Raw genomic sequence first — 22645 nt, 5'->3', positions numbered from 1 at the left:
ATACTAAAGGACAGGAGGAACCCATTTGCGCAATTGAGAAGCACTGAAGGGGGGGTGCAAGAGCAGTAAGTGTGCCAAAGGGAGGTGGGCAGACAATATCTCCCACTTAGCAATGTAATCCTCTCACTTTCCAGTGTTGAACTGGCACTTGTCAGTGTCCTCCTCCCATTCAGCACTTCCCAAGTCTCCAGCAAGGCTGGAAGTGGGAAATACTGGCTCTCCCGCTCTTGTCAGAGCAGTTATGGCAGGCATGCAAATTTCCCCTCCATGTACTTGCCAGCCTTTATATTTGCACAAATATTCCAGACATTAAAAAAAAAAAAACCCTTCTGGACTGGAAGGAGCAAGGGGGGCACCCGCACCAGCAGTACTTACACACACCCCACAGTGGGCCCCCTTCACTCCACCCCACGCAGCTGCTTTCTCAAGGCTTTCTATGAAACTGTCACGGAGATTTGCGCACGTCTGCTGGAGCGCAGTAACCACAGCAGTAACTGCTCTGAGAAGGAGCTGCAAAAAGGCAGGGAGATAGTGACTCCCGTCTCTTGACCAGCTGGCTGCCCATGGCGGGTTGTGGTGTCGTGCAAACCCAGTCAGTGTGTGGCACGGTCCAGTGGCAGTTCACACGAGCCAGATGGCTGAAAGGGCTGTGAAGTGCCCACAGAGCTTTGCCTGTTGGGTGGCGCAGAACTGTCATCAATCGATCCATCAGGGCAATGCCATGAGGCTTGCACAAATCGCTGCCAGGACGCAGCGGGTGGACACGTGGTCGTGTGGCTCTCGTGTCGACTGCCCAGGGTTGCTCTGCATGGAGGGCTGCAGAACAGGCTCCACAAAGATTCCTTCCCTCTCCACTTAAAGGTGGACTCCTCCTTCATGCTGGGGTTGCCAGCCTTTGGGCTGCTCCTTGACACACGGAGGCATAACATGCAGAGCTTTGCCTGGCACTTTGCGCTGCATGCGCATGTTCAAGAAGGGTTTTTTTAGAATGTCGCTGTGGCAGCAAAGGGGCACTTGGCCAGGGAAATGCTGACCGAATTAGGAGAAAGATGCCGCAAGCTGCATATCCAGGAATGAGCTGGCAGAAGGACAGACCCCACGTGATCACGATCGCATTTTCATGCAGGGAAGCTTCGCGCTTTGCTACCAGCCCACAGTGAGGTGCTGCCACGCTGCAGGCAGGCTGCGAAGGGCAAGCACGAGATGAGTGAGTCTGTCAGGCCACCTTCCTCGGAGTCGGGCAATTGGCCCCCCGAGCCAAGGGCAGTGATCCTTCCTGGCAAAGTGAGGCTTCCCCTCACCCTGTTGCTCCCTGAAATCCAGCCCTTTGGAATGGACCGGGACCCTCTCCAGTCAGGGCAAGTGCTCCACCACTGAGCTCCGGGCAGATCTGAAAAGGTGCCATTCACTGGCCAGACCGGCGTCGCCCCCTCTTCCATGGCAGCATGCCGGCTCACCCTATGTTACCCTCAGGCAGGGCCACTCGCCCAAGACCAGCCCAGCGAGCTGTGCAGCTAGCGAGGAGTTGAAGCCTGGCCCCCCACCCCACCCACTTTCAGCCTACTGAACCACACAGGCTCCCACCTGAGAGAACCAGTGCGGCCCAAGAGGAAGCCCAGAGGGACGCATCCGCAACAGGTCCTGGCAGGGCCGGCCCACGCCATTTTGCTGCCTGAGGTGATGGGCAAGATGGTGCCCCCTCCTCATCCCATGTACAGAAGCCCCTGGGGCTGGGATAGTGTCCTCCAGGACACCTGAGGCAGCTGGCATGTTTAGAGGGCCAAGGACAGGTCGTGTGGCCTGCACAGCTCTGCCCTCCCACAGAAGGAAACAGCCAGGGAGGAGGGCAGGCGGCACAGCCAGGAGACGGCCACTGCTCCCCACAGCCACAGCCCCCTGAGGCAATCGCTTCACTCTGCCCAATGGCAGGGCCGGCCCCACACCTTGGATCTCCTTCCCTTGACTCCAAGTGGTGCATTCAAATGGGCAGCGAAGGGCTGGCTTGCGGCTGCAATGGCCCCTGCCCTGGACCTCCACAGCAGGAGGCTCTGCCGGAGATCCGGCTACAGTGGGCTGCTCCTTTTTCTCCTTTGGTGCTTGGAAGCGGCAGTGCGGGAAGTGTCATGAGGGAAGCACCGTGACTCCCCTTCTGGCCCAGAGGGTGGCGGGGGGACGGCGACTGGTCCTCTGAACACAGGCAGAAAGAGCCATTGATGTCCCATTCAAGCAGCAGTGAGACTGGCCCGGAGCAAAAGTCTGCGGACGTGCTGGGGGGGAATGCGCCAGCCCCCGACCCACCGCGTGATGCCAGCTCTCATTCTGAGAGACCTGGAAGAGCAAGTGCAATGTGTGAGGGCAGTGAAGAGGGGGCATCCTTCCGTCTCTCATGGCTCCAGCTGTCAGGGTTGCCTCTGAGCACAGGTAGTGGCACAGTAGCTCAGATTCTGAAGAAAAATTGCTAGGCGTGAGGGAGGAAGTTTCCCAGGCTTGTCCAGAGATGGAGACACAGACTCCTCAGGCTTCAAAAGCCCAGCTGGACGGAGAGAGCCTCTCTTCACACACCCCTGTGAGAGATAGCGAACAGGGAGAGGGGGGGCTTGGAGAGCCTGGATTCTTAGATGCCAGGCGCAGACGCAGGGCCGAGAGAGAGATGGCAGGGGCGGAGCTTAGATAGTCTGCCCAATTGGCCCAGTGTGAACAGCTGCACTTAGAGGCCTCATGAGAGAGAGGGAGATCCCACCCCACCCCTTAAGTTAGGATAGGAGCCCACCTTTTCTTCAAACCGTGGGCAACTTTCATAGCTTTGTTTTGAATGCCCTGAAGGCATTTCCTTTGTAGACTGTGAGTTACTGACAATTTGCACCTGTATGACCAATGAAGTAAGTGGATTAAAAAGCCATGGATTGAAGCCTTTTGTTTGTGGTTTGATTTGGCTTTTGAAGTTTTCAGCAGGGGCAAAAGGAAGCCTGACTCTGGCAGAGCCGTGCGGTGCTTGGCGTGCATCACGTTAGAGCCGAGCCTCAGGCCGCTCCGTCTTCCCCTCCAGCAGCTCTTGGCTGTTGCCTGCCTCCTTTCAGCCGGTTTGAGATGGAAGGCAAAGGGGCAGAGCAGCAGCATGCCCCTCCCCAGGCCCCCTTTCCCACCTCTGCCCCGCTGGAGCTGCTTCAGTGACCCGTCCGCTGACCTTCCCCTTCAGCCACCCGCCCAGCCCCACCCTCCTCAGGATCCTCTACCATTGAAGTGCAGAGGGCACGCTCCTCGGGGAAGGCCCGCCCCGCCGGGCTCTACGTTCCTCCGTGAAGCACCATGCACTGCTGAAAAGCATCATGATCCTGGCTGGCATTTTGAATGAGGACGCTGCCTTTCCACCAAATGGCGCCCAGGGCTGCTAACAACAATAAAAGTAAAACACAAAATAACAATGGGGAAAAAGCAACGTTAAAAAACAGGGCAGATAAAGCTCATCAATAAAAACAAGAAAACCAGCAGCCAATAGAAGAAGTGGCAGCAATTACAGCTGCCCTGAACAAAGCAGCTTCTCAGGCCAAAGATGTCTCTGCCTGCTGGCAGGTGGGGGTTAAAGTGCCCGAGCCTAACTCACAAGGAAATACAATTTGAAAGGGCCGTGTACAAGAGCTGGGAGCCCTCAGTGCAAACTACATCACCAAGAAGAACTCCCCAGGGGCCTAGGTAGGAAGACCCCCATTCTCTCAGCCCCCCGTCCCCATCTGCAGTACCGGGGTATTGATACTGTCCCGCTTTACAGGGTTGTCTGAAGGAGCCCCCCTAAGGCCCCAATCCAGCCCTGTGGGGTTGCCCAGATAGCCACGCACTCCTTTCCCGGCTCCCCTCCCCCGACCGCCAAAGAGGGGACGGCCGAGGATGAGGTGGCTAGACAGCACCACCGATGCAATGAAGATGGACTTGAGCGCGCTCCGGGAGAGAGCGCAGGACAGGAGGGCCTGGCGTGCTGTGGTCCGCGGGGCCACGGAGAGTCGGACACGACTGAGCGACTGAGCAACAACAAAAGGTCACAGTGTGTCTCCAAAGGCCCAGTTATTAGCAGGAAGAGCTTTCAGCTAAACGAGGCTGGCTTTTGGCCCCACCCCTTTTCCGTAGGCCCCACCCACCACTGGAAGTGGCCCCTGAGATGGAATTTGGCCCTTGGAATGGAAGAGGTTCCCCGCCCCTGATCTGAACCCTCAAGGATGCTGTGGCTGCCACCCTCTGACCTCGGGGAGGGGGTCCCAGGGCCAGGAGAGATGGGATCTCCTCCCGTGAGAGGAGGAAGGAGGCTGCCTTTGGAGGAATCTGACCTTGAATGCCCCCCCCGCCCGCCAGACCCGGCCTCTCTGACCTTGGAGCTCTGATGCTGATGGAGGCAGGGGAGGCGTGTTGTGGGGAGGGTTGCAAGAGGCTTTGCATCCTCTTTGTACGGCAGTCACGGAACTTTCTCAGGGAATGCGTTTGTTGTGGGGATCTTGCACTTGTCAAGCAGCCAAATTCTTTATGTTGTGCACAGAAACGCGGCACCTCTGCCTTGGCAACCGTAGTTTGGACTCTGGCTGCACAGGTGGTGCTCTGCAGGTGTTGTTTGTGTTCGATCATGACCAAGTCCCTCCTGATCCGTCACTGGCTCAAACAAGCCGTACCGTTTCGTGAAATATGGTCCCCAGACAGGTTGCACTGGGAAGGAGGTGGTTCCAATAAAACAGCGACGACGACAACCTGGAACAGGCAGGGAGGGAAGAAAACTCAGCTGGCCTTGGCCCGGCCAGCGCTGGCCCAGCAGCGCTCAGGATGAGACCGTTTGCCCGCCTTTGTATCTCCCACCGTGGTCCTTACAGTGAAAGCGAGAGACCGCCCCCTCCTGCAGTGCCCGCTCATGCGCCACGGCCCGGCTGGCTGGCAGGCAAAGAGGACGAGGCGGCTGGACCTCTGCCACTCTCCAAGTGAGGCCGAGCAGCCAAATGCCCAAGGGCCAGCCTGGAGTGTCCTCCGGCATGGCACCCACTCAAACTCCGCCGCATGAGGCTCTGAACTGGAGCTGTGGCGCCGCGTGGGGGGAGTGCTGCGGAGCGCTGCCCCCGTGGCCTGCTTTCCCTGTCAAAGCCCTCCCCCTCCCCACTGCTTTTCTCACCGTGGGGGAAGGAGCCATGGACCCAGCCTGTGGGGGGAGAGCTGGGCGCCCCTTCCTGCCAGGCCGTTGTCTCAGGCACTGGCCCAGCTCCAAGAGCCTGGTTCTGGCACAGGCAGGCTGAGGTCCAGAGTGCCAGCACAGAAGCTGAGGCCAAAGAAAGGCCAGGGGTCACATCCAGGAGCAGGCGGGTGAAGGGGAGATCCTGGGCGCCCTGCTCGGTGGGATGAGCTGGTCAGAGGAAGGACCATGCCTGGCGCGGCAGCATGTGGAGCCAGCCAGGCCCCGGCTGGTTCCGCAGGCCGCCGGCTCCAGCTGGGCAGAGGAGCCGCAGAACCTTCTCTGGCCATGGCATGGGGGTGGCGCAGCACAGGGAAGTTGAGGCCCACATTCCCTCGGCCTCCAAACTCAGCCGCCTGGTGGAGGAGGGTGCCAGGCGCCAGGGCCCTCATTCCCCAGCGCCTGGTGCAAGTCCCCAAGCACCGTATGCCCTGCTCTGATCCAGTTCAGAGCACGCCAGCCCCACAGGCGCCTTAAGGCAGGAGCAGCGCCTGTCCCGAGGCCCCCCGCCTCCCCCCACGTCCCCTCCAGCTGGCAACAAGTCAGAGGCAGCCCCTGGCTCAGCTGGGAAGGGGCAGACATGTCCTCCCACCGCCATTTGCCTTCTTCCACGTGGCCCTTGCCTACTTCGGATGTCCCAGCCCTCAGCCCAAGGGAAGGGCTTTGGCACAGGCGGCAGAAATCCCAGCACAACATACGGAGAGCTCCAAAAGACATTTGCGATTGCTTGCAGGACCGACGCCAGTTCCATAGCATCAGTGCGGCGCCCTCTGTGTTCGCAAAGATGGCAACGAGGCTCGTTATAGGAAGACGGCACCAGCTGAACAGCCCTCTGTGTAAAGACAACAGCCAAACCATCTGGAGCTATCCAGAGCATGTGGCTGAGCCATCTGGCAACCCACAGCTAATCCCAGAAGCCACCCACACCCTGAGAGGGTGCTTCCTATTTTTAGGTCTCATTCACATTAAGTTGTGCTTGGATCCCTTTTCTTTTTCTGCCTCCAGTCAAGGAACCTGCGTGTGGGCCCACCCCAATCCAGACACGATCTACCACGATGTGGTACCACTAGTGCCACTACCACTGCCATGGTCGGGATCAGGGCCGGGACGAGACATTCCTCTGCCTGAGGAAGGAGGACATGCCGCCACGGCCCTCTCTCCCTCTTCCCCTCCCCATATTGCCGCCATCGTCATCGTGCCGTTGTCTCTCTGCTGGCCCCCGCCCCGCAATGCCTTGCTCCAAGAGCTCCTCAGAGCACTGTGGTGCCCCTGGAGACCACCTGAACCATGGCGTCACAGGCAATCTCCAGGGCCACCTCACCCACAATGCCTTGCTCTTAGGAACAACCCCTCAGAGCAAGGCATTGGGGCCTGGTGGACTCTCTGGAGAGCCACGCCATTCATTTTCCCGCTGTCGCATTTGCTGCAGCACAAAAGCAGCCAGTGGGGCTCCCAGAGAGCCTGCCCAGCACCTCGCTCCGAGGACCCTCAGTGTGAGGCATCAGGTGGGTGGCCGGACTGCTGCTCCAGAGAGCAGCGCCAGCTGCGGCGCTGGACACAGCTCTCCAGAGTGCCAGCTGGGCAGACTGGCACCTTGCTCTGAGAGCCCTCTGAGCAAGGCGCTGTCCCGCCATTTTGGAGAGCTGCACTGGACCATCTCCTGGCAGAGAATTGCGCGCTGCAGGAGAGCAGCCAGCGGGGCTCTCTGGGGCGCCTGCCCGGCCTGGGGAGTCCTCTGAGGAGTCCTCAAAGCGAGGCGTCAGGCTGAGGACGATGGTTGCGGCAGTCGCAGAGATGGGCAGCCTTGTCTGTGGCAGCGGCGCCATGGGTGTCGTCTGCCACCTGAGGTGGGGGATTCACCCTGCCTCGTGGGAAGGCCACCCCTGGCTGGGGCTAGAGATGTACGATGTCTAGAAAGGTTGAGGCCTGGGGGGGAAATGGGGGGGTCCCAATTCGGGGGGTGTTAAATATATGTTGGCAATATTCAGGGCCAAATGTGGCATGACACTGGAGAGCAGGGAGCACGGTTCCCCAATGTTGTCTTCACTTAACAGCAGCCGGCTGCAGGGCTGCAATCTGATGGAGATGGTGGCGCTGGGTCAAACGCTTTCTGCCATGCGACGTTCTGCCCCGTCCTGTTTCTCATCTTCTGTTTGCCCTGTGCAAGAAACAGACAGGCACCGACATGGAGCCCCATCCCCTGTTGTGGTTGGGGTGGGAGCGGCCGTCATGTAGGGCTCAGCATTGATTTCCATGGGAGTCTTTCAGCTTCTGCCATCTCCTTTGCCAGAGGAACAGTAGGCTGTCATCGGGAGAAGGACGGGCCTCTCTGAGCACGCGCGTGATCCCTGGCACTGCCAGGTTTGAAGGGGCTCCGCGCGAGGCGGCCTCGTGGGGCCTCGGCCCGGCTGCTCAGCATTCCGCTCTGCGCACCACCCCAGCTGCTCCGCAGCTGCACCACTGCCTCCCCCGTTGCCACCCTTTTCCCCTCCCGCCATCCCCCTGGGCGTTCTCCTCCCCGCCCTCCTTTGCCGTCTTTCTTAAACACGTGGCTGAGCACTCACACTGCACAGCAAAGTGCCTCATGCAGAGGCTACAGACCCCTGGGCCAACGCAGGAGGCAGGCATGGGCCGGAGCCGTGGCGGCAGACACTTGGTTGCACAGCGCGCCCACTCCTGACAATATTTTTTAACATGTGTGTGTGTGGGGGGGATGTTGTGCCAACTCTGTCAGCCCTGCCACGAAGCTGCCCATACTGGGTGCTGATGCTGCACACGTGTTTTCCACCACACGCTCCCCGCATCATCTGCCAGCACCATCTCCCTGGAGGTTGTTTGCGGGGGAGCTGGGCTGCAGGGCCCGGCCTTTGGGCCCCAGAGTCCAGTCCTAGCAGAGTCACTGCATGTGATTCTGATGAAGCCCCATTTCTTCCCTGTTGCACCTTTAGATCCATCCATTTCCCCACATTCTCCGGCGCTGTTGTGTGAACATCACATTTACTCTTGTAACACCTATGCTAATTTATGGCAGAGGAATTTGGGGCTTTGCAGATCTTATGAAAATGTAAAGTGTTTTTTGTGTCTGATTTGGGGGGTTCCTAAATCTACCCCAGCATATTTAATTAAAGCTGAATTGGGTATCAAAAAGAACTCTGGATTTATATATGTAAGGATGGTAAATTTATGGTGCAGAAAAAGTAATTTAACAGAAGAAAGACTTCCTAAGATCTGTTTGGAGGAACAGAGATTATTTCTGTATGGAAAGTTTGGGTTGCACACACACCCACGTCCCATTTTGGATTCTCTGGCCAGGCACTAAATCCAAGGCTGAAAGCTGGCAGCAATATTTTTAAACAAAGAGTGCTTGATGTAGGAGCGCAAACTGACATAACTGCTCTTTCATCACCAGAAACAGCAAAATGGTTTGCCAGTACAAAACAACTGCATCAGTATGAGAAATATCTGTCAGTTCCTATGAAAATGGAATATCGGAAAGCTTTTACACATTTAAGGATGAACAAATGGATGCTAGGGTGAAATGGGGGAGATTTCATGGTATCCCAGTAGAAGATCCTTAAGATGTCTGACTTGGCCACGGTGACACATGCCTTAGTTACATCCTATTTGGATTACTGCAACGTGCTCTACGTGGGGCTGCCTCAGAAGAGTGTTTGGAAACTTCAGCTGGTCCAAAGAGTTGCTGCCAGACTGCTGACTGGGGCTGGTTACAGGGAGCATACCACTCCCCTGCTAAAACTGCTTTACTGGCTCCCAGTCTGTTTCTGGGCACAATCCAAAGTGCTGGTCATGTCCTATAAAGCCCTATATGGCTCAGGTCCAGGTTATCTGAAAGACTGTATTCTCCCCTATGAGCCTGCTCATGCCCTGAGATCTTCAGGGGAAGCCCTTCTCGCCGTTCTGCCACCACCACCACAGGCACGCTTGGTGGGAATGTGGGAGAAGGCCTTCTCGGTGGCTGACCCAAGGCTCTAGAACTCCCTTCCCAGGGAGGCGAGAGTGGCACCCTCCTTGATATGCTTTTGTAAGCATGTAAAAACTTTTTTGTTCCAGCAGGCCTTTGGGGATAGCTAGTCTGGAGCTGTGAAAATATGATGGATGGATACTATTTTTCTTGTTGTCTTTTAATGTTTTGGTATTTTTACAATTTCAATACTGATTATGTAATTATATTTTTAACTTTTGTACACTTGTATTTCTATTTCTAGGTTTTAATTGTATAAGTTTTAATGTTGTTAAGCCACCTTGAGTCCCAGTATTGGGGAAAAGGCGGGATATAAATATAATAATAATAATAATAATAATAATAATAATAATAATAATAATAATGGTTGTGTGTTTGTGGAGAACCAGTCCTAGAGGACTTGGCTTATTATGTACTTGAGTGTCAATTATATAGAGACATAAGAGAAAGTTATTTAGAGCCTCTTCCAAAGAAAGTGAAATACAGGGGTGTAAAGGAGAAACTGAGTGATTTATTACATGCAGCCAATCCATATGTGAGGCAGACGGCCGCAGTATTTGCAGTGAAAGCCACTAGATGTAGAGCACAGTTTTTGGATACCATCGCTGTGAAGTGTTGCAAAGGTTCAGAGAAATGAATGTAAGGTGACTTGCATGATATTAAAGGTTCCTGTATGCTATATTATTGTTGCATATCCACCCTATTTTGACCTTAGTAAAGGCTTGATATGTATCTTATAGCTTAGTTGTTTTAACTGTATATGCAATTTTTGACACTGCGTTTTACGCCTTACATTTGTATCACCTGCAATGATCTTTGGGTGGAGCAATAAACGTGCGGCTTCCTTGCATTCATGCTGGTGTAGATCCTGTCACTGCAGTGGTGGTGCCACACTGGCACTGGCACGTCTGCAAGCACAGTGGGGAGATGCCAGCCGGGGCCTGATGGGAAGGGCCGGCCTCAAGGGCAGGCCTGGTCGGACGCCTGCCGAGGCCCCCCACCAGCAGGGCCCCACTGACGAGAGCCCCGGAGTGGCTCCCCCTCTTCCCCATGGCGACCTGCTTCTTCCCTGCCTCTCGCTCTGGCCCAAGCAACCGTGATGCTGGGAAGTGGGAGCAGCGGATGCTGCAGCAGCCATGAGGAGGAGGAGGAGCAGCCAGAGCGGCAGGGGACCGTGGCAGTCAGGAGGGAGACTCCCGGAGGGAGGGAGGGGCCCATGGGGGGCACCTCACCCAAGGGCCCTCCGAGGGCCGGAGCTGGCCTGGCTGGGAGAGCAGCGCCATTGCAACGTGGGGGCGACATTGCGCAGTGCTTCCCATTGGACTCCAGGGAGGCAGCGCAAGTCCTCAGTCCGTGTTTGCCATCTGCAGCAGCCTCAGCTGTGGGCGCACAAGCTGGACGTTATATCCAGACAAAGATGGCAGCACTCACGGCTGGGGCTGAGGCTGACCTGGGTGTAGACGCTCAGCCTGCCCTGGTCCGGCAGGGGCTGGCTGCACGCTCTGCTGAAGGGGCAGTGTCACAGTGGGGCGGCCCGGGTCTGGAGATGGGCAGGAGTGCTGCTTGCCAGTTTGGAAGCGGGAGTGCTTTTCTCATGAGATCGGACCAGGCTGCAGCCCTACATGTCTTGGTAACCTCCAGCATATCGCGCACAGCCATTTTTTAAGAGCGAAAAGGCTCAGAAAACAAATGTCCTCATAGTGTAATCAAGAAGTAGCAAGAAATAACTGAATGCATTTGTATATTCAGTTACACTCCGTAATGCTATTGAAGAGTTCACTGTTATTTCATCATCATCCCCAGCAATAGTAACCCTAAGTAGATAAAATTCACCCTCTGTTTATTTAGTAGATTTCTATCCTGCTCCTTCCCATTAAATAATATAGCCTTGAAAATTCTGGCATAACTCAGGTTTATTTCTCTAATCAGAATCCATGTCTGAAAGATCCATAGCTTCTGATTCTGAACATTAATGGACTTCAGAAAATGGAAGGTTTGCATGAATTGAAACAAACTTCTCACCTTTTTTCACATGTTAGCGTCTGCCTTGATCTTCAAGTATTGTGAGTTTATTTAACTTATTTCAGAAGATGGAGAGAAACCAAGGTAAGTGAGGGGGCTTCCAGATGAGGCTTTCCTCACACCATTGCCCTGCCTCATTCACAGATTTTTAAGGGGGGGATGTTTCCAGACAACAACATCTTCCACTCATAGCCCTCCCATGTTTTCCCACCACTCTTTCCATCTTTCTCCTTAGCATGGAAAATCCGTTAAGGGAAAGCAGACTGAATTGCTGCCCAAGGCCTTCGGGTTGCTAGCGCTAGGAACTGTCCATCCGGAAGCACCCAAGAAGCAAGCGCTGTCTGAGGCTGTGCTATGCAAAGCTGCCCTCCCACACACACCCCATCAGCTTGTGCAGGTGCCCTCAGCGCGGGAGACTCCCCAACCACATTCTCGACCAAATACCTACAGATGTTCTGTATTCCGATTCCAGGTACTTGAGGATGAGACTGGAGGGCAGCCCGCAGAGGAAGAATTACAGGGGAACCTGCATGAGAGTGAGCAAGAGGCTGAAGGTCAGCCAAACAGAGGCGATGAAACCCAGGCCTACAACAACAAGAAGAGAAGAGTGGTAGTAGTGGGAGATTCCTTGCTGTGTGGGATCGAGACCCAAGTATGTCGCGAAGACTAGCCAGGTATGCTGTCTCCCGGGAGGACAGATTAGAGATGTGATTGAAGGGTTGCCTGCACTCATAAAGCCCACTGACAGGTATCCCTTTCTTCTCATCCAGGTGGGAACAAATGATACCGCCAAGCGGAGCTACAAAGAAATCACGTCAGACTTTGAAGCTCTGGGAAGGAAACTCAAGAACTTTGGGGCCCAGATAGTTTTCTCATCCATCCTTCCCGGAGTTAGAAGAGGGATAGAAAGGGAAAGAAAAATACTCCAGGTGAATGACTGGCTATGAAGGTGGTCCTGGCATGAGAGATTTGGATTCTGGGACCACGGGCTATACTTCCTGGAAGATGGGCTGTTGGCAAGGGATGGGTTGCACCTCACAAAGGATGGGAAGCATGTGTTTGGCCACAGTATGAAGAGCTTCATCAGGAGGGCTTTAAACTGAATCCTGCGGGGAAGGGAGATGTAATGTTGGGGGTAACAATGGACGTAGGCACATGCACCACAACGGAGAGAACAGCTCTAATAGTGCCTAATAATAGTCTTCAGACACATGTAGGAAGAAAGCCAGACTATGAAGCACACTGTCTGCGATATCTATATACTAATGCCCAGATTACGGGAAACAAACAGAATGAACTTGAACTCTTAATACAGGAGGGAAATTATGACTGGATAGGTATAACTGAGACTTGGTGGGATGACTCCCATGACTGGAATACAGCAATTGAAGGATATAACTTGTTCAAAAAGAACAGGAGGAACAGAAAGAGAGGTGGGGTTGCACTGTATGTGAAAAATACATATCTCTGCACAGAAAGACAGGAGGATGAGCTTGGTAGCCCCATCAAGAGCATCTGGAGCAAAATCAATGGAGCAAAGAATAAAAGCAACCTGGTGGTCAGAGTCTACTACCGGCCACCCAACCAAAGAAGACGAGGATGACACTTTTGAAAAGCAAACAGCCAATGTTTCAAGGAAGCACGATGTAGTAGTAATGGGGGACTTCAATTTCCCCGATATTTGTTGGGAGACAAATTCTGCAAAACATGGCCCCTCCAGGAAATTCCTGACTTGTGTGGCGGATAACTTCCTCCTACAGAAAGTAGAAGAAGGAACTAGAGGATCGGCTATCCTTCACTTGATCCTAACCAACAGAGATGACTTAGTGGATCAAGTAGCAGTTACAGGAACTCTGTGGGAAAGCGACCATGTTGTACTTGAGTTCTTGTTTCTAAGGGCAGCAAAAGCCGAGTGTTGCCAAAAGCGTACCCTGGATTTTAGGAAAGCTGATTTTAATAAACTCAGAACAATGATCAGTAAGGTCCCATGGCAAGTGACTCTAACGAGAAAAGGAGTCCAAGATGGGTGGGAGCTTTTAGAAAGGGAAATTCTCAAGGCACAATTACAAACAATTCCAACAAGAAGAAAAGGTGGAAGTCAACAGAAGAAGCCAATGTGGCTTCAAAAAAAGCTTAGAGATGACCTGAAAACACAAAAAGCACACATATAGGAAGTGGAAGGAAGGCCAAGCTACAAAGGAAGAGTACAGGCAGGTAGCACAGAATTGCAGGGATGGCGTCAGGAAGGCTAAAGCTGAGAACGAGCTGAGGTTAGCGAGGGATGCTAAAAACAACAAAAAGGCTTTCTTAAGATATGTGCATAGTAAAAGGCAGAGGAAAGAAATGGTGGTTCAGCTATTAAATAAGGATGGCAAAATAATAACAGATGACAAAGAAAAGCCGGAGGTGCTCAATTCCTACTTTGGCTCAGTCTTCTCCCAAAAGAGGGTCTATGATCCCCCCTGGCAAAGGCAAAGTACAGGCTGAAGGGGCAGGATTGCAGCTTGAGATCGATGGGCGTATGGTCCAGGAACACCTAATTACTTTGAATGAGTTCAAACCTCCAGGGCCAGATGAACTGCATCCTAGAGTAATAAAGGAACTGGCAGAAGAACTCTCAGAACCGCTGTCTATTCTCTTTGAGCAATCATGGAGGATGGGTGACGTGCCAGATGACTGGAGGAGGGCTAATGTTGTCCCTCTCTTCAAAAAGGGTAAAAAGGAGGAACCTGGGAACTACAGACCAGTCAGTCTGACATCAATCTCTGGGAAATTTCTGGAGCAGATGATCAAGCAATCCATCTGTAACCACCTTGAAAACAATGCAGTGATTACTTGAAGCCAGCATGGATTTGTCAAGAACAAGTCCTGCCAGATGAATCTGATCTCGTGTTTTGATCAAGTAACTTCCCTTGTGGACTGTGGGAATGCTGTGGACATCATATACCTCGACTTCAGCAAAGCTTTCGACAAAGTGCCCCATGATATCCTGATTAGCAAACTAGCTCAAAGTGGGCCAGATGAAACAACGATCCGGTGGATCCACAGTTGGCTACAGAATCGGACTCAAAGAGTGCTTATCAATGGGATCTTCTCAAACTGGGGAGAGGTAACGAGTGGGGTACTGCAGGGCTCAGTCCTGGGCCCAGTGATCTTCAACATTTGTATTAATGACTTGGAGGAGGAGGTGCAGGGAATGCTGATCCAATCTACAGATGACACAAAATTGGGCGGGATAGCTAGAAGACAGAAATAAAATTCAAAGTGATCTTGATAGATTGGAGCGCTGGGCAGAAAACAACAGAATGACATTTAATAGGGATAAATGCCAAGTTCTGCACCTAGGAAAAAGAAACCAAATGCACAGTTACAAGATGGGGGATACATGGCTCAACGACACTACAAGCGAGAAGGATCTTGGAATTGTTGTAGATCACAAGCTGAATATGAGCCAACAATGGGATGTGGCTGCAAAAAAAGCCAATTCTCTTTTGGGCTGCATTAAGAGAAGCATAGCTTCCAAATCCCACGAAGTACTAGTTCCCCTCTACTCAGCACTGGTTTGGCCTCATCTGGAGTACTGTGTCCAGTTCTGGGCACTGCACTTTAAGAAGGATGCAGATAAGCTGGAGAGGGTTCAGAGGAGGGCAACAAAGATGATCAGGGGACCTAAAACAAAACGCTATGAAGAGAGACTGAAAGAACTGGGCCTGTTTAGCCTTGAGAAGAGAAGACTGAGGGGAGATAGAATAGTGCTCTTCAAGGACTTGAAAGGCTGTCCCAGAGAGGAAGGCCAGGCTGTCTTCTCGATCATCCCAGAGTGCAGGACACGGAATCGTGGGCTCAAGTCACAGGAAGCCAGATTCCGGCTGAACACCAGGAAAAACTTCCTGTCAGAGCAATACGACAATGGAACCAATTGCCTGGGGAGATGGTGGGCTCTCCCACGCTGCAGGCATTCAAGAGGAGGCTGGACAGCCATCTGTCAGGGATGCTCTGACTTGGATTCCTGCATTGAGCAGAGGGTTGGACTCGATGGCCTTGCAGGCCCCTTCCAACCCTACTATTCTATGATTCTATGATTCTGCAACAGCTGGAAGTAATTCCTTACCAGCAGGGGTGCTTCCGGGCTAGCAGCGCCTAGTGCTACCCAGTCATTGCACTTCTGCTATGAGCTGTAGCGGGTAGAATTCCAATGGACTTTCCATGGTGGGGGGGAAATAGCGCTTGTTTTGTATGCATGGATGGATGTCCTGATATGTTCCATTCATACCAGTGGCCAGGACATGGCTGGGCTGGCTGGGAAGGAGCAATTTGCCTGAGCATGCCATTCTTTTAACCATTTTAAAATCAGTTTTGGGTTAACCATGTCAAATGTAAAATAAATAACTCTTCCACACAGCAGGGGCCATGCTGGTGTGGGGAGACTCCCTGTGAATTGTGGGGAGAGCCCCATTCAGCAGAATTTGCACACACAGGATGGGACTGCTGCTTTGTAATGGGTAAGCTAACAGGGCCCTGGTTTCTAGTGATGGCGCACCCCCCTCCCCATGCACAAAGGCACAACTCCCCAAAGAAACCACTGAGCCTTGCCTCTGTGGGGTGGGAGTGGGGCTTGCACAGGTGGTCTACTTGCTTTTGAGCCAAGGGTGGTTCTCAGAGTATAGTTCTGTCCCTCTTTGGGGGTTTCCTGGAGCCATGGACAGAGCAGGGCAAGCGGCTGATGCAGAAACGGCCAAGGTACGTCCTATGCATATCAGGGACCGCTCAGGACCACACTAGATGGTGTCTTAGTCAGTGCATCCCCACCTGGAGACACGGCCGGGAAGGATAACCCATTTTTCGCCCTGCAGATGCTTGAAGCTTTGGATCTTTCAAATTCCACAGTCCCAGGCTCTGCAATTCAAGGCAATCATGATCAGCATACACAGAATGATTCGTTCTGCTTATGATTGCTCTGACACATTAAAAGAACAGGGAAGTGTAATTAGCTCCCACATGTACACACATGGGCACTCCACATGCAGATGGAGAGCGAGGAGGGTCTCTGGGGTTTCCTCTGAGTTCTCTCGGCCTCTTCATAAGCCAGAGATCTTTCTCCAACACTCAGGTCCAAACTGGGTCCTTCCTCCACCATCTGCCATTCTGTCTGTACACAATAGTGATGTGAAACCAATGCTGGGGTCCCAGAGCCAACAGATTTTGTTTGATGCTTGAGGCTGATTGTCCAGGGTCATGTTTCCACAACAACGGAAGGAGAAGCGAATGAAGGAGTACCAATTTTTTAAAAAGGAATCAGCTTTGCTGCACTTTGGCCCATGCAGGGCTCCATGAGCGAGTGCCCCACACCGGTAAAAATTGCTTCACAGAACATACTTCCAGGTGGGGGTTGGAGTGAACATCATCTGACTGGCTCAACCAAAAATGAGAGGCTCCCCCCCCGCTCTCCGCCCCTTTCTCCTTTCCCCTGAAGCTCCAGATGCACCTGCATTTCAGGAGCAAGCCTCATTGAACACAATGGGAATTACTTCTGAGTAGACACACATACGCTTGTGCTGGGAAAGGGGACACAAGGATGGGAAACCAGCCCCCTTTCTAGCTGCGGGGTCTCTATTACAAAGGTGTGAAGTAGTTTTTCCCTAAGGCAAGAAACCAAACAAAGGAGAATTGGAGCCTCAGAGATTGCGCTGTGCCATGTCAATTGACGGGCATCTCTGTAAGCCTCATCTAGCACAATGGGAGGAAACACCCCTTGACCGGGGTCACAGTGAAAGGCACCCCCCTGGGCAGGGCTGGCATCCCCGAGGTCAATGCGCGGGGGGGGGGCACACAGCAACTATACCGCGAAGAACCCAACTTAGGAAAAGAATCGGACTTCAAGCAGTCTCCAGAAATCCATTTTTTCCCTGAGAAGCTCCGGGGTGGCTGCTGGACGGCCACGACGCCATGTATCCCTAACGACCTCAACCCGCAGCCGGCTCAGAGTGAATTGCTGGTGGGGACACCCCCCAGGTTCCAGGGAGAAAAAGAAAGTGGGAAAAATAATAACATTAACAGAAAAGTGACGAACTGGGTGGTTACAGTGAATTCTGAACTCTGGCAGCGTCACTGTTTGGCTGCAGCCAGGATCCTGGAGACGGTTTTTGCAGCCCAGGAGGCAGCCGCCCCCCAGATCAGCTATTATTAGCCTGCTTGCTGGGATGTATCAGTGAAATATGACAAGGAGAGCGCTGGGCCTTGGGAACTGAGCACCACCCTCTGCCACACACATAGCTGATGTGTTGCTTCTTGGAGAATTGAGAGCACTCGTGCACCAACAGTGTTGCAGGTGGTGTGCCCTAATGAGGTGGAAGAGGGAACCAAATGCATCCCAGCTGACCCACGGAGGCGAACTGAGAGCACAGCTTTGGCACCGAGCTGCTTGCGCTGCCCCATTTGGACCCTGAAAGGTGCCAAGGCAGAGCGCCACTGACGTTTCCGGCCTCTCCGAGGCTGATGGGCCCTTGTCTCTCCTGCTTTTCCAGATTGAAAGAGAGCCCTGGATGGGACAAAACGCGAGGGAGGGTGTCTGGAGGAAGGGCTCTCCCAGGCCATCAACTGACACCTGACAGGCAGGGGAGGCAACCTGGTAGCCTCCAGATGTTTTGGATTACAGTACCCAGAAGCCCCAGCCAGCATAGCCAAAGGTCAGGGATTACGGGAATGATAGTTAGGCCGACCATATTTGCTTGAGACAAAAATGGCATATTGGGATGACAAAAATGGGACGGGGATATGTAATATTCCGTAGGCTATAAGAGACCTAAAAAACAACCTAAACTCACTGCAAAAGAACAGGGAAAGGGGCGCAAACGAATAACACTAAACACTCATAAATATACATAGATAAAATACTTACAAAATATCACATGAGCAGTAAACAAATCTGTGTGGCATACCACACTGAGCACTCTAATGCAGGACTGCAGTGGCCACACTGCAAAAAATCATAAACATACACCAAAAAGAAAAAAGAAAAAGGAATGAGCACCCCAACTGCTATCACAAGCCGGTATATGCCAACATCCCACCGGAGAGTTCCGCTGTAATAAAAAAATAGCTAACAGCCTGTTGAACTGAAATATGAGTCTGAAAAGTCCGAACCAAACTGAATGTAGGGCAGAAAGAATCTCTATGGGCGGAATGATGGTAGAAATAACAGTAAGACTCCCCCCCCCCAGCTCCCACACGCTGAATGGGGCTCAGCGGCCGCCTCTTGAATTCCCCGCCACTGCGGACAAGCCGGGGGGGCGGCGTCTGATCGTTGCCAGCTCAGGAAGCCTGGCCTGGCTGGACAAAGGAAATGGAGCTTCCTCTTCCGTCACACTAGTAGTTTCACTGCACGCCTTGATTAGCATAGAGCCTTATGATAAAGGCGTTCAGTTTTTTACAAAAAATTAAAAACAAATTGACATCTATATTAAAATGACGGGATGGTTGGGAAGTATGAAAAAAATGGTACTGTCCCATTTAAAAAGGTACGTATGGTCAGCCTAATTATAGTCCAAAACTTCGGGAGGGTACCAAGCTGCCTCCCACTGCCTTACAGAAATAACATTTGGGAAACAAGACAGATATCAGTCCACAAGTTTACAATCTAGATTTTGACAGTACAGAAGCTGAAGGGAGGGCAAGGAGAGACAAGGGGAACAATAAACAGAGGGGAGGAAGGGGACCTCCTGGAAGTCTGATGGGAGGGCAGGGAACTGTGGGACATGGGCTGAGGTGTTAATGCTGGACCTCCACCTAGGCTCACCCTGTATATTTGTAAATGGATGTAAATATTATAAAATGCCAAGACGTCTCCAGGGATGTCATTCAAAGGAAACCGAGCCCCAGAGTAAGTGCTGGGACCCCTGAAACCTCACCATCTGGGGAGTGGTGATGCCCTCACTTAAGCATTGTAAAGAGTGAGGCCAAAAGGCCATCAAACCATGCAGGCTGTTGACAAAGTTCCCCTGACCTCCACCCTCTGCATCAACATCCATGTGTGTCTATCTGCCCACACGTCATGCTTCTGTGGGCACATGGGCTCCGGCCCAAGGAAGTTTCTGCCACCATGAATGTGGTGGCCCTCTTCCCATGGCTCTGCAACCCAAGAGGAGGTGGCTTCAGCTGGAGGGGCTGCGTTCTTTCTTGCATTTGGACGCTTACACTTCCTCGAGGGGTGTAAACTTTGCAAATACCCCAGGGCAGGTGGAATCTACTCATGCCAATCATCCACTCAACATGACAACAAAAATGGTGGTTTGCAGCCCACCTGGGCATGCTCAGAATGCGAACGGCAGGGGAGGGCAGGGGGAGGGGGAGGAGGACGGCGCTGCACGGCCTGCATTCGCTGGGGCGGCGCCTCTGCGCCTCTTCAGCCCGCCAGATCCATTGTCACCAAACATGCATCGCCGCCGAGCTCACTGCCTTCCGCTGCCCCCAGCTGTGTCTGCGAAGCAACAACTGCACCCCCCCCCAGCAGCCTGTTACGGTCCCCCACCCCCCTCCTGGGCTGTGTGTGTAGAATTTGAAATAAATACCCAGATACACTAGGTTGTTCCCTTTCCCAGTGTACGGAGGGTATATACATCGTTAAATGGGCTACGGGCTTAGCGCAGAGTAACGGTGAAGGCCCTGGGATGCGAGTTGAGCTTCAGCTTTCCCTCATTCAGTGGCCTGAGGCAAGTCCCTGCCTTGTACTGCCATGCTTCTGTTATGACTGGACAGTCGATTTAGATCTTCTACTTCAATCTAGCTAGATACTTCCTTCCGGGTCTGCTTGCAAGCCTTAGATCTGAGCTGCCTTACGCAGACATCTCTCCGTTTGTCTGAATTTGCAAAGTAGCCACAGACTCGTAGAGACTGGCTTTGCTTGGAGCCAGCTCAGATTCTGCAAGGCTTATTCAGGCCCAAGAGCTGAGCTGACCAGATCAAACCAAACAATATAGCTGGGCTCATTTGCAAGCTCTTTTGCTCAAAAAGGGCTTGAGCTGCCCTGCGAAATGTTTTACCCTGATCTTGTAAGGTGGGGTCACGCACACTTTGTAACAGTCTCTCCTTCTCCAGCTCATTTTGCGTGGCGTGGCAGTGAAAAAGGTTACCTGCCTCCTTGTGTTCTCCCCTCCCAGCCCCATGGTTCTGCCGCTGTGAAGCACGCGAGTGGGGAGGGCGCTCTTCTGTTCTTCTGCAGATGAAAGGGACACAATCCACACGCGTGGAATCAGCAGCACACTGGTTTGCAAATTACATTCCCAGGAGTAGAGCTGGGCTCCTTGGTGAGCAAGAGTGGAAGCAACTGAGTGAGACAGATGCATCATCCGGCCAGATGTACGTGGAGTGCCTTAAAAATGCAGCCGCCCCCTTCATGCATCAGCCTCCCTGTCCACCTTGGCTACTCACATGGGATCCAAATGAAGTCCAAGAGAACAGCCAAACACCTTTTGCATGTTGCATGGAAAAGGGTCCCCTGGGAGCAACTGAGGGTGGAGGGAGGGAAGCGAACAAGGTGGGTTCCTCTCAGCCGTCACCGCTACTGTTGAACGTTGAACAGCCTTGACTTCACAGCATTGCAACTGAAGCAATACAGTTCAGCGGAGGCTATTCACACGTTCAGCAGCGGGTCACTGAGTGACGAAATACCACGTGACACACACACCTGCACAAACAGGTCCTCCTTAGGTCTAACCGAAGGGAGGGGATCAGGCAGAGACGAGGATGGTCAACAGGACCCCATCTTGTTTCCCTCCCCGCAGATGGCCTTTTGTATGCCCCTGTAGGTATTCAGTTCATGCCCATTTGCTGAGGGGCGGATTACAGCAAGAGTGCCAGTAGCCACAAGGTACCACGGATTTTGGTTCTATCCTGCTGAGTGGCAAGGAGAATTTTGTCAGGCATGCGGGGCAGAGACGTGTGAGAAAATATCTGTCTGTGTCCACCTGCTCCCTCCCTCTCTCCCCCTCCAGCGGATGCCCCTGCTCCACGCTACTCCAGGGAGGCTCTGCCCCTCAGAGCCTTTGTGAACGGACAGGGATGCTTCCATCAGCACATCCCTGGGTGTGGCAAATGGAGCATGATGAGGCTTGGGCTGTGCCCCATTTGCTGTTGTCCTCTCCATTTTCAATTTATTTCAGATACCGTGAGCATGCGCTTCTTTTTATTTATTTATTATTTATTTATTTATTGCATTTATACCCCACCTTTCTCCCTCTCGCAAGGAACTCAAGGCGGCTTTTACTCATGGCTTTGTCATAAAATAAATGTCCTCTCTGAATGATTCCCCCCCCTTCTGTAAATAGAAGAGTCAGCATATTGCACAGGCCTATCGTGAAGAAGACATATAAATCTGACGGGAAATGTGGTTTAGCAGGAGTATTTGTGGAGGGATGGAATTGGTCCCTCGTGGGCTGTTGATAATAAGAGAACCTCAGCTGGACCATAGAAAGAGAAGTCCCTGAGCCCTCCTCTCCTTTCCTCCCTCTCCAGCTTCCCACCCCCAATTCTGCTTCCACCAGGATTGAGTTGCTGGGCTCAATATCACTGATGGATGCCTTTATTTCCCCGCCCCCAATCTGAGCAAAGCAAATATTAGGGGGGATTTTCCTCCTTTCCCAGCTGCCTACTATTTCCCTTGCAATTGCAAGCACCTGCAGAGAAAGAAGCCTGGGTGGAAAGTGAGAGGTCAGGACATGAGGGGTCCTTCCTGCAAAAGGTCTCCGGACTGTGCATTCTGATGCCCTTCTTCTCGGCCACAATGAGCCGCCAGCAAGGCCACGGCCAGGGCAAGGTTCACCAGATGGTCCCACGGCCAGCTGGGGAGAGAAGGCAAACCCCACGGCTCAGTGGGGGCAGCAGCATGCTCCCTGCAAAGCCCGAGCCCAGGACACGCTGCCGTGCCAGGACTGGCGCTCTCGGCCTGGGCAGGCCACCTCCCAAGCACCGCCTCCCAAATCACCGTTCCATGGCGCCTTTGGCATCATCTCCCAGGCCCCACTGTGACTACGCCTAATGACAGGGAAGTCCGCGAAATGTGGGAAGATCCATCCTTTGTTCACGCCAGGGGCCTCTGCCTCCCTTCCCCACCCGCACCCCAGTTCTCTTGTCTCCCTGGGTCGTTGTTGAGATGGGGAATGTGGCCAGGGGCCCTCCCTCCCCTTCTTTGGCAAAAGCCCTGTGCTTGGATGGAGGTCGTATAGCTCTCATGGTACAGCAGCAGCTGCAGTGCCGGGTGAGATATGAACAGCTGCCAGTCCTGATGGGCACAGGGAGCAGATCAGGGCTGGGTCCAGAAAGCATTTCTTGCTGGGCCCAGGAAATCCTTCCAGGGCAGGTTGCTTTTGGACAAAATGTGCCTGCATGCGCTGCTGTGCAGACTTCTACTGCCTATGTGGGTGGAGTCTAAGGGAGCAGGCTTTCCACAG

This window comes from Heloderma suspectum, chromosome 11, assembly GCF_057233095.1.
Source record: "Heloderma suspectum isolate Gila_16-S chromosome 11, 16-S_ref, whole genome shotgun sequence".
Classification (NCBI taxonomy): Eukaryota; Metazoa; Chordata; class Lepidosauria; order Squamata; family Helodermatidae; genus Heloderma; species Heloderma suspectum.
The sequence above is the reverse complement of the archived record's forward strand: the minus strand, read 5'-3'. Positions refer to the sequence as shown.